General features: G+C 54.6%; 1 protein-coding gene across 1 annotated transcript in view; it reads right to left on the reverse strand.

Annotated features, from left to right (window-relative positions):
- CHD6 (chromodomain helicase DNA binding protein 6) overlaps positions 1-7513 on the reverse strand; it is a 92826-nt gene extending 85313 nt beyond the window's left edge. The window contains exon 1 of the mRNA XM_037401586.1: positions 7317-7513. The gene's annotated coding sequence lies outside the window, so the exon portion shown is untranslated. The remainder of the gene's footprint in view (positions 1-7316) is intronic.
- Positions 7514-9100: the final 1587 nt, after the last annotated feature.

Consider the following 9100-nt stretch of genomic DNA (forward strand, 5'->3'; position numbering starts at 1 on the left):
TTCCTTCAACAGACATCTCTGGAGGAACTAGCATACAACAAAGTCCAGAAATCCACTTCCGCTCTGTCAAACATCTCTCTCCCCCAGCTCAGGGTCACAGAAAGAACAGGAGGTAGAACTGGATCAGGAAAAGGTTTACAAGCACTGTTCAGAACTCCTCAGCCCCAATATCACAGCCCACTCCAAGTGGCCAGCAGAGAGCCCCTCTAGACACCAGAGAGCAGCATCTGCAGATAACCACATCTCCACACACCCGTGCTATGCCCTGTCAGATGTAGGCACAGCTGTACGTATTCAAACACACATGGCCTGCAAGCCTGCAGAGTCACACCTTGCTACAGGACTCCTGCAGAGGCCACTCTTGTTGAAATTACAACTACAAAAGCTTCAACGAGCCTGTGCCCACAGTGACCCGCTCCTGGATTCAGGACCCTGGCCCTCACTCCCAAAGCACAAAGTGGGACTGGCCCAACTCCAAAACAGCTATGTTATTCTCGGACAGAAATCCCTGCCCTGGAGCAAGGAGGTGGAGCAGCCACTGTGACTGGCCCACAAATCTGTAACCACTTCTCTGAAGAAATCAGAGTAACCACAAACCTCAGCACCTTCACACTAAGCGCAAGCCTTGTTTCAGTCAGTCTCCCCACATCATTACCGCACAGTGAACAAACAGAGCACAGTCTCTGCTGTCTGCGGTGGAGGAGAGAAACCTGCCTTTATGTATGCACAAAAGTGCATGCCGGGAAAAGCTCAGATACCCTGGTGAGGGGCACCCTACGGGGACTGAGAAAGATCACTGAGAAACCGGGCTTTGCTTGCCCTAAAGCAACAAGCAGAGAAGCATATAAATAAGAGCAATATGCTGTGCATTCCCACACCCCGCTGCTCTCCTTCCCAGCCTGAGTGAGCACACGGTACAGCAAGGATGCACCATGCACATATATAGAAGTCATCATGAGAGAATGGATCTCTCTTCTCTGATCTTCAATTAACAGACACCTAACACTTAAGCTTCATTTTATCTTAAGTATACTTTCAGTTCAACCAAAGCGGAGGAACCATTTAGGGTTAAAGGTGCTCTGTGCACAAGACCTAGAGAACTCAAGGCAGCAGCTCACACAAAAATAGCAGCTTTCACAGCATGTCTATAGCAAAGCACTAATGTTTATTCTTGTATCTAGGACTAACTTTAATTCTGCCTCAATGCACATATATAACAAGGCACTAATGTTTCTTAAAGAACCAATACTTCACCTACCTATATGTCAAAAAAGTGAAAGTTCCCCATAACTTTGCACCACTCTTGTTCCTCTGTAGCACACTAGCACATTATTGCTAATGCTGGATTTCACCTTCAAAAGTAGCCATTGAGCGCAAGTTAAAATGCAAAATGAAAACCAGAAAGCACATACAAGAGCTTAGTTATCAAATTACCTTCATGACTTCTGAAGGGAGATGTAACAACTGGAAGTTTTATGAAGGAAACTCAACTACAGCCACATAACAAATGTCTATTTCTAGCGCAGAGGGACCAAAATTCCCAGCAGTGGCTGCTAACCTGGAAGGCCTGGTAGCTGAAGTCCTTCAATTAGCTGAAGTCCTGCTTCTGCCTTCAAAGAAATGCAAATGAGATACCTCCCGGGGTGGGAAGGGGTGAAAGGTCTTAGAGCCTAGGGAGTTTTAGCAACCCTCAGGGAAGTAAGGTCTGACATTCCTTCCTCCCCAGGCACACTGCCAGCAGGCCAGTGTCAACAGGACAAGGGCCTGGGGTCCCTCACAGCATGCTCATGCTTTTCTACCTACGCGCCAGTGCAAGGGCTCCCAGGCCACAGTTTAAACACATGCTTTAGGACCACCTAAGATACTGAATGAAACAACCTTGCACCTCCACTGCCTACCTATCCCTCCCCTTGCAATGACATGCACGTTAGTAGGGATATGTAGCCCATTCACAGGGCTGGGACAACACCAGCCAGACCCCAGATATTGCCTCCTTTTACTCTAATGCAAAGCAGGGCTCCATAAATCTCACACTTTTATGGAAACGTTTAGGAAATGCAAATACTCTGCAAATTGACACTGACAAGTGTCACTTCCCCCAAATGTAACTTTCTGCTGCTTTCGGCACAGTCACCCCAAAAGAAAGCAATAGTTACCTGTATTTTAACACAGACTTCCCATAAGAACTGAGCCAAACAGCAGAAAGAGCCAGACAAGCATCAGAAAGTTTCACTAGAAGAGGTCTAAATCACAATTTAAAAAAAATCACAATTAAAAATTTAAAATCAAAATTAAAAACCAAAAAAAACCCCACCACAAACAACCAATCCAAAAAACAACCACCCCAAAACAACCCATTGGACAACACTATCCATATAAATGCAATCTTACAGAATCACTGAATGGGTTGAGTCAGAAGGGACCTTACAGATCATCTGGTTCCAATGCTCCTGCCACTGGCAGGAACACCTTCCACCAGACCAGGCTGCTTAGAGCTGCATAAAGTTAGGGCAAAGGCAGGACTGCAGAAGACATGCTGTACCTCTTAGGATAAATTTTAATAATGTCGTTGTCAGACTGCTACTGAGCAGCATCCCTCACAGGGAAATCAGGGCTGGAAAATGTGATGTACACCCCATGGCCAAGCCAACATCTCATCATCATGGTAACACCCACACTCCTTTATCCATACCCAACGCACCTCCGCAAGTACATTTCTAGCACCCATGTGAAAACAAATAGGGACCGGGACTCGGTTCCCACACCGCTCACTTTCTTTTCTGGGCTGAAAAGAGTGGTTTGCTCCTGTTAGAGCAGGATTTGTGCTCACTACAGGCTGGGAATCCCCTAGAGGCAACAGGCTGCAGCACTGAAACAGCAGGCACCCCTTAACCTCAAGGCAGCACTTCCTCTGCAGGGGGATGGTCCATGCACAAAGGACAGGTCAAGTGCTCCACTGACCTCCTTGGTGCCAATGCGACCAAGGCCCTCAGCTCCTCAGCAAGCACTGGGCCCAAGGGCAGTCTAGGGCAGGATCCCTACGCCCAGGCACCAAACTCTCCCAGCTTTTAGCTGACTTCCCGAGGAGCTGAGCATGCTCAGGCATTCCCCAGAGCACAGCTACATCCTTTCCCCAGGCTAACTGTCAGGGACCTGCCTCACACACTAAAGCCCAGCTACAGCGTGCCAGGTATTTCCTACTTCTTAGGCTGACAGGACACATCCAACATAACAATACTAAAAATTAATAGCCACGTATTGGCAGATTGCTAGGCTGCATACCAGATTTTCCCATATAAGGGAAAGCTGAAGGCATTGTCCTATCACACAGAAAACATACTGCACCAGCCCAAGATATTAGAAAGCAAAACCAGAGTCTCCTCGTGTCACAAGCTGACACCCACAGCACCAAGTTTTTCCCCTTTTGCTGATGCTTTGGTCAGCTTTTCCCAGCTCTGTTATTTCCACCAGGGGCTCGTGTCTGAGGATCACTGGAGGCTGACTGGGGCAGGTGCTACTCAGCACAGCATTTGCAGCTCAATGCACTTTTTTAGAGGATTTTGGTTCCACCACCACCACGCTGGCAACGCAGGCACTGACATTGCCACTGTTCCCAGGGTGAAGTGTAACTCTGCTTTCATGGGGGTTTAGGGAGCTGAGAACCCACCATACAAACCCTGCGCACTGTCACCAATGCTCTGCTCGCAGCAACCAGTGCTACTCAACTACATATAGACCATTCACCCAGTGCATCATCTCTCCCCTTCACACAGCTTGGTGGCCCCCAACAACAGCTCTGCTTCTGCCTTCACAGACCATGACAAAGTCACCAACACCACAGACCGATTCCACTGTCCCAAGTAAGAAAGTGGGGACAAGAGAGGAGAAATGCTTTCACAGCTACTTACAGGAGCAATGAAAACAAGCCATCTCAGCTCCCCTGAAGCCCAGTGAGACATCCAACCATTGTGCTTGCCAGTGTCTCTTAAAGACAATTTCAGAGAAGCCTCTCCACATGTGCCTGCTTTCCAGACTTAACACACCAAGTTCACATTCCTGCACCAAGGGCTCACTCGCAGTGCAAGGCTGATCAACCCTCTCCCCCCCTTCGCAAGGGCAAGCTACTCCTGCACACTGGTTACCAGCTTCATGCAAAAAACAAAGGCCTGCTCTGGCAGCTGAGCTCTCAGCCTTGCTATCTTGCTCACTTTCTTGTGCAAACCCCCCTTGAAATAACACAAACCATTAAAGTGAAACACTTTACATTATCCACCTATAAAAGTTTATGTCTTTGGAGAAGCTCTTGTGAAAATTTGAAAGGATCTATCAAGGTTGTGATTACACTTCGGGGGGGGGGAGGGGGAGCGGGGGGGGGGGGTGTGGGGTGGACGACGACGGAAGACAGAGCTTTGCTTCCTGTTAAAAAAAACGTAGTAAAAAGCAATCAGGAAAACAAGACATTCCTCTGAAAGCCTCCCCCACCAAGCCACTAGAAATCAACAGACCCTGAAAATACCCACAGTACTGCCCATCGGGGCTAACACTGGCACATCCAGGGCCAGCTGCTCAAAGACCAGCAGCTTAGACGGAACCACTCTACCCTAACACCAACACACAGGCCGATGGAGGGAGAGGTAAACTCAAGCCGACAAAAAGGCATATACTACCAAACCAGGCAGCAGCGCTCAGAACAAGGTAACAAGGGCCCCTGACAGCACCTTCTGCAAGAAATGCACATTATCCACACACTGCAAGCATTGAGAAACAGCAAAAGAGCTGCCTTAGTTTCACAGATTCACACAAGCTAGTTTTTAACACATCCATACCAGCCTGCAGCAAGGGGCTGCAATTGCCTTCTCAGCAACAGGGCAATCAACATTTCTGCTTGGAGGAATGAGACAATAGGCAGAAATAAACAGCCACAGCTGTGGGATGGCCTTCAAACTTTACAAAAGTGAAAGTGAACCAAAATCAGTCTTTCTTCAAGTCCCCTCATTGACTTTGGCCTTTATTTTAAGAATAATAATACATACTTTCAGTTCTGCTGCACAAGGTACACGCAGACATTTTGATCAGATGCCACTCTACTAATTATCATGCTTTACAGCTTGAAGCACTCGAGGGGCAACATTCAGTCAGCTTCACCCTGCCACTGCTGCATGCTTCCCATCTTTGCAGAGAAGGAAACTCAGCAGCACATCCAACACTCCTGAAGGACCTGCAAGTTTAGGCAGCTGTACCAATTTGGAGATGATGGACAGAACTAGCTTTCCAAAAGCAAACAGACAACATTGAGCTCTGTTGGGGAATAGGAATCAATTTTCCACTAAACAAGTGGGAAAGGAACCCAGTGGCAGCCCTGAACAAAACCAACCCAGTCAGAGGCCAGAAGCCTCAAGAGAAACAACCTATTTACTCCAGGAAGAATTTATTCCTAGAGAAAAAAATATGCTGTTATTGCTTCATACTTTAACAGCCAGACCAAAGCAACAATTTCTCTGCAAAGAAGCACAGCAGAGCTCCCGTGTGAATGAGTTAAACAAAAGGCGAGGAGAGGTGAGGCTGCACATATTCCTGTGCCATCACCTGAACAGAGCCCAAAAGCAACAGCAACACTTCACGGCAAGGAAAATACTCACAGAGTTTAGCGTTCCCTCTGGCAACACCCTAATCCAACTGAACACACACCAGTTAAAAAGACACAGGCAGCACCAGCCGCCAAATACCTGTAAGCCCTGCAACCGAAGGGGTCAGGGATAAACAAACATCTAGCAACTGCAGCCACATCTCTCTGCCCACGAGAACCCTCTGGAGGCCCTGGGAGGCCAGGGACTGCAAAGGGGTGCTGGAGACTTCTGTACAGACCTATGGGATGCTTTGCACAACCACAACGAACCATCTCCACCACCTCCTCTCATTCTCCAACCCCAAAAGCATTTGCTGCATTTCCCATGTAGGAGGTAAACAACAAAAAAGCCTGAGCTTTTGTCTAAAATGCATCCCAAGTCACTGAGGAAATAAACCAAGCACTTTTCATAGCAAAATTACTGAAAAGCTCCATCACATCAGAGGCCAGCAGCAGACCAAGCAGAACCAGCTCCCTGTGTGCCGAGGCAGCCTGCCAGGCCCCCGCGGTCCCCGACTTCACTGCAAGTTTAGAGTAGTTGTCAGGAAGGCAAATCGATAAACGGAGAAAACATGAGCAGCTCCAAGACGGGGTGTGCACGCTAGGCAGCAATACTCACAGGCCATTTCTCTTCATCTTTCCATATCCTGCTTGCGTGCACTTCCCTCACTGCGTTTACCCTACAAACCTCACTGATCGAGGCTAAAATCCACCTCAATCGCCAGCCCAAGCCACTGGTGAGCACAGGGCAAACCCCACCACGAAGCCCCCAAAACAGCGCACACGAGGCTGGACAGGGTGACGACGGCGAGATGACTGCAGCGCGAACGAGACGCGACTCCAACGTGACTGCGATGCCTCTGTTGTGACATGGCTGCAATATCACAACAGATCCGCGCCCGCCCCGCGCGCAGCGGCCCGGGTCCCCGACTGCGAGGCCGAGCGGCGGGGGGCGGCCCCGGCCCCCACTACCCCCTTCCCTCTTCATCACCCCGGGGGGCGCCGCGCAGCGAGAAACCCGCGCCCCGGGGCCTCCGGCCCGCGCGGGGACCTGCTTCTCCCCCGCCCGCCAAGTTTAAAGACTCAATTATCGATTTCCTTGAGCACTGCGGCCGGAATGACGGCGGAGAGATGCCCCGCGGGCAGGCGCCGGCACCCCGCATCCCCCCGTCGCGGCGGCCGCGCAGTTCGGCGCGGGGCCGGGGACCTCACTCCCCCCTCCACGGTCGGGAGGAGCCTCGGCGCAGCGCCGGGGGGAGCCCGCCCCGCCTCCGCCCCCGACCCCCCGCACGCCCCGGGGCCGCCGCGGCTGCGTGGGGGGCCCGGACCGACCGGCCCGGCGCCTGCTAGGCCCGGCCTTCCCCGCACCCGCCGGGCCGGGGGCGGGCGGCAGGTCGGGCCGGCGAGAGGTGCCGGGGCCGCGGGCCCCCCCCGCGCCGCCGCCACCGGCGGCCCCGCGCCCCGGGGGGCGGGGGAGGGCGGCGAGGGGGACCGGGGGGGCGCGGCCGGAGCCATGACAGGGCCAGCGGCCGCCCCGGCCCCGCCGCCCGCACCGCGGCCCGCACCGCCGCCGCCGCCACCGAGTTCATTCATAGCGCCGCCCCGGCACGGCCCCGCCGCCGCCCCCCGCCCCACCGCCGCCCCCCGCCGCGCCGGGCAGGCGAACCCAAAAGTTCGGGGCAGAACTTACCTAAAATGGCTCCTCGGCCGCCCAAATACAAACAGCTATTATTTGGTGAAGTTTAGCCCAGCACCCTGCAAGGACACCCTAACCTCGCCCGGGCACGCCCCCGCTTAGTGCCCATTGGCTGCCCTCCGCCGCGCGCCGGTGTCCATTGGTAGGCCGGCCCGTCAGCCGCGCGGCGCCCGCGCTAAGCTTGGCTGCAGCGCGCCCGCCGCTCGCTCCATTGTGCTCCTGTTTGCACCGATGAGAGCGCGGCAGCGATTGGCCGCGCCGCCGCCCCCGCGCACCGCCCCCCCGCCGCCGCCGCCCCGCCCGCGCCCTCCACGTCCGCGCCCGCTATCCGTTCCCCGGATGTGAACCGGCCCGGCCCGGCCTGCGGCGGACGGCGCCCGGCGCGGGGCTGAGTGCGGCCTGCGGCCGGGCCGCGCCGCCGGGGCTCGCCTGAGGCCTTGGGAGGTGGCGAAGGCGCCCGGGCGGCCCGCTCGGAAAGGCCGCGGGGGCAGATCCGGGGGACCGCCGGCCTCGAGGCACGGAGCGGCGGGCCCGGGGCACGGGCCGCCCGGCAAGGGCCGGGCCCGGGGCGGCTGGCAGTGAGACAGGCCCGCCGCGGCCCCGCACCAGTAGACCTGGCTGGGGCGCCTGGGCCCGCTCGCACGGCGGCCGCGAGCTTTGCGCGGCCGCCGCCTGCTCAGCACCCGGCGCCCGAGCGGCAGCACCCCCTGGCCGCGGGGCCGCGCCCCGCCGGGGCCCGGGGACGCGAGCGGTTTGCCCGCTGGGGAAGGGCCGCCGGGCCGGCAGCCTGCAGGCACGCTGTCCTCCCGGCTGACACAAAGATGCCCCGAGCAAGTTCTCTCCGGCATCAGAAGTAAACTCTGCTGGAGCTAATTAGCTCTGCTGGGACTCTGGGCTGATTAACCGAGTGCAGCGCCGTCTGAGTGCAGCCATCCTGCTTGCTGGGCCCCAGGGTGGTGCTGGCACAGCCCTGCACTGCAGCCGCTGAAGTCCTGGCCTGTTCAGCACCAGCTGGCACTGATGTCCTGTGCTGTCCATCCTGCACATTCCCTTTATGCCTCCCAGCTTTCCCCAGGTGCTGTTCCCTTGGCTATAGAGCTCTTCTGCCGGTCATGGAGGGCTCCCAGGCAGAGCAGGCAGCACCTCTGGGCAGTGTTGGCACGCTCTGGGGATGCCTGTCACTGCATACATGTACATCAAATACAGAGGACATGGCCAAGGGATAGTTCTATCACAGAGCTACACACACCCCATGCCATGCCTCCTCCAGGTCCGCTGCATAGACCAGTATAGTAGCATTGTGCTCCTCCCAGCAAGGCAGGATTTTTTTCTCTGCAGCATTCCCATTTATCCTTTCTTGCTCTGGAAAGCAGGATTAAGTCCCGAGCTCAGCTAGTCCCAAATCCTCCTGCACGCAGGGCGAACACCTATGAATGCAGGACGCTCAGCTGAACAGAGCTGGGATCAAGCATCACCTGGAGCCACACCTTCCTGCCAGCCTTTGGGACCACCGCCTTCTGATCTGATTTGAAATAATAATATTATATCAGTAATAAAAACAGTATTATTGTTGTCACTGCTGTTGCTGTTGTTATTTGTGCCTATAAAGAGGGATTGTGACAGTCTCTCTGGACAAACTCCTCTGCTCAGGACACTGTGGTACCTTGCTGTCCACAGGGGACTTGCCTCCTCCTGGGGAGCACGGCCAGCTCTGCATGAGGATGCACAGAGGGGCCGTTGTTACCTGCATCGATACCTGCTATGTTGCAGGTGGAGGA

Source organism: Falco rusticolus, chromosome 10 (assembly GCF_015220075.1).
Source record: "Falco rusticolus isolate bFalRus1 chromosome 10, bFalRus1.pri, whole genome shotgun sequence".
NCBI classification, from domain to species: Eukaryota; Metazoa; Chordata; class Aves; order Falconiformes; family Falconidae; genus Falco; species Falco rusticolus.